Source organism: Tamandua tetradactyla, chromosome 11 (assembly GCF_023851605.1).
Source record: "Tamandua tetradactyla isolate mTamTet1 chromosome 11, mTamTet1.pri, whole genome shotgun sequence".
Taxonomy (NCBI): domain Eukaryota; kingdom Metazoa; phylum Chordata; class Mammalia; order Pilosa; family Myrmecophagidae; genus Tamandua; species Tamandua tetradactyla.
In genome coordinates, this window is record NC_135337.1 from 24383077 (window position 1) to 24386555 (window position 3479).

The window sequence follows — 3479 nt, forward strand, 5'->3', positions numbered from 1 at the left end:
CATAATCTTGGAAATACTGGTCTCTCTGAGTTTCAGGATTTATCTGACCTAAGAACGCTCTTGGAATTATAGGTTCCAGAAAAGTAAACTTAGTGCATGCAACTTTTATAAGGTCTCAGTTCGAGCCCTAAATATTCCTAAGAGTTAACAGGTGACCATGCTCTGGCATCTTCAGTAGTGCGGCCACCATTGATGTTGCTTGTGTTTCTCAGGGCTCACCTGCACCACTAGTGTGCTCCACACTCTGCCATCAAAAGCTGCCATCATGGTGAAGGTTGCAGAGGCCAGTGAAAATCATGGTGACCCCAAGAAAATGGCTCCTCCCCAAAGGAGGTAGAAGACAGTGATGATGAGGAAAATCAGAAGATGACAAGGAAGATAGCAGTGGAGAAGAGGGTGTCATTCCTCAGAAAAAAAAACGCAAAAATGCCTTCAGAACTCCAGCAAAGAAAGTGGTGTTTCCCCCAACAAAAAAGGTTGCATTTGCCACACCTGCCAAAAAAAAGCAGCTGTCACTCCTGGCAAAAAAAGCAGCAGCCATACTGGCCAAGCTGACAGCTACACCAGCCAAACCAGTAGCAATATCTGGCAAGAAGAGAGCCATGCCTGGCAAGGCTATGGTAGTGGCAACCCCTGGTAAGAAGAGAGCTGTGGCCTCAGCCAAGTGGGCGGAGAATGGTAAAAATGTCAAGAGGATGGCAATGATGCAGAATATGATTAAGACAGCAAGGAAGAGGATAAGGATGAGGATGAATTCGAGCCAGCAGTGATGAGAGCAGCAGCTACTGCTTCTGTCTCGGAGGATGAGGACAATGATGAGGATGAAGATTACAATGAGGATGAGGATGATGATAAAGAAGATGATTCTGAAGAAGTTATGGAGACGACACAAGCCAAAGGAAAGAAAACTTCTGCAAAAGCTGTAAAGACCAAAAACATGGCTGAAGATGAAGAGGATGAGGTCCTGGAGGTGGAAGATGATGACAATGATGAAGATGATGAGCATGAAGATGAGGATGATGATGATGAGGAGGAGGAGGAGGAAGAAGAAGAGTCATCCAATAAGCACCTGGAAAATGAAAGAAGAACTGTCCAAGCAGAAAACCACACTTGAAGCCAAGAAACAGAAAGCAGAAGCACTAGAAACCACAGCTTTCAATGTTTTTATTGGAAACCTGAACTTCAACAAATCTGCTCCTGAATTAAAAACGGGGATCAGTGACCTTTTTGCTAAAAATAATCTTGCTATTGTGGATGTTAGAATTGGTGTGTCTATGAAGTTTAGCTACATGGATTTTGAATCTGTTGAAGACCTGGAAAAAGCCTTGGAGCTCACAGGTTTAAAAGTCTCTAGTAGTGAAATTAAATTAGAGAAACCAAAGGGAAAGACAGCAAGAAAGATCAAGATGCCAGAACACTTTTGGTCAAAAATCTGCCTTACAGTGTCACTCAGGATGAATTAAAAGATGTGTTTGAAGATGCTGGCGAGATCAGATTAGCCAGCAAGGATGGGAAGAGTAAAGAGATTGCTAATATTGAATTTAAGACAGAAGCTGATGCAGAGAAAACATTGGGAAAAAAGCAGGAAGCAGAGATCAGTGGGTGATCCATTTCTCTGTACTACACAGGAGAGAAAGGGCAATGTCAAGATTATAGAGGTGAATCAAAATCAAGAATGGAGTGGCGAATCAAAACTGTGGTTTTAAACAACCCCTCCTACAATGCAACAGAAGAAACTCTTCAGGAAATATTTGAGAAGGCAATTTTTATAAAGGTGCCCCAGAACCAAAATGGCAAATCTAAAGGGCATGCATTTATAGAATTTGCTTCACTTGAAGATGCTAAAGGAGCTTTAAATGCCTGTAATAAAAGAGGAATTGTGTATAGAGAAATCAGGCTGAAGTTGCAAGGGCCCAGGGGATCACCTAATGCAAGAGGTTAGCCATCCCAAACTGTTTGAGGACACCACCGAAGAGATATTGAAAGAATCATTTGATCACTCCATTCATGCCAGTATAGTCACTGGCCAGGTGTTCTTGTTTGCTAGCTGCCAGAATGCGATATACCAGAAATGGAATGGCTTTTATAAGGGGAATTTATTAAGTTGCAAGTTCACAGTCCTAAACCTGTGAAAATGTCCAAGTTAAAGCAAGCCTATAGAAATGTCCAATTTAAGGCATCCAGAAAAATATACCTTGTTCAAGAAGGCCGATGAAATTCAGGCTTCTCAACTAGAAAGGCACATTGTGAACATGGGAACATCTGCTAGCTTTCTCTCCAGACATCTTGGTTCTTGAAGCTCCCCTGGGGGCATTTTCCTTCTTCATCTCCAAAAATCTCTGGCCATGTCAGCTCTGTCATGGCTCTCTCACATTTTCCAAAGTGTTTCCTCCTTTAAAGGATTCCAGTAAAAGGAACAAGACCCACCTGGAATGGGTGGAGTCACATCTCCCTCTCAGAAGTTAATACTCAGAATTGAGTGTGTCACATCATCATGGGGATAATCTAATCAAGCACCAATCTACAGTACTGATAGGGATTAAAAGAAACAGTTTCTATAGGTGTGGTGTGACAGTGGCTCAGTGGCAGAATTCTTGCCTGTCATGCCAGAGACCTGGGTTTGATTCCTGGTGTGTGCCCATGCAAAAAAAAAGAAAGAAAAGAAATAGCATCCTCCACAAAAGGGATCAGGATTAAAACATGGCTTTTCTAGGGGTACATAATTCTTTCAAACTGGCATACCAGGAAACAGAATCCTCCAAAGTATTTGGTTTCGTAGACTTTAACAGTGAGGAAGATGCCAAAGCTGCCAAGGAAGCCTTGGAAGATGGTGAAATTCATGGAAAGTTACTTTGGACTGGGCCAAGCAAAAGGGTAAAGGTATCTTTGAGTATTGGGGCAGAGACAGAGGAGGATTTGGCGTCAGAGGTGGTGGCAGAGGAGGCTGAGGAGGCAGAGAATACAAGCCACAAGGAAAGAAGATGAAATTTGGATACTTTCTTCTGTCCCTGTCTGTCTATCCCTCTTCCATTTGAAAAAAAAAGGTTTTTACTCTGTTACCTGATCAATGACAGAGACTTCTGAGGACATTCCAAGAAGGTATACAGTCCTGTGGTCTACTTGGAAATAGCATATAGATAACATTTCAAGAGAGATGCCCTGTTGGTTTCGAATGGATATTCCCATAAACTTTTTAAAGAGATGTAAGTTTTGAATTTATATTGTTTCATTCCATGTACAAAACCATTTTTTTTTCCTACAAATAGATTTTTGCATTGGGAGTTGTAAAGGAAAGCAGAATGTTTCATCATGATTTTTGCTTCAGTGACTTTGGAACAAATTAAAAGTCCTAAACTCTAAAAAAAAAATTAACAGGAGTGATGTTGGTTGGGGTTTGGCAAACCATGACAATTAGCACTATCTAACTGAACGTTGCACCCAAACTCCTGGAGTCCAGAATGGGAATGAGGCCTTGTAAA

General features: G+C 41.6%; 1 pseudogene; it reads left to right on the plus strand.

Moving 5' to 3' along the window:
* Window positions 1-265: 265 nt before the first annotated feature.
* Window positions 266-2948, plus strand: LOC143649427 (nucleolin-like; annotated as a pseudogene).
* The last annotated feature ends 531 nt before the right edge of the window (window positions 2949-3479 follow it).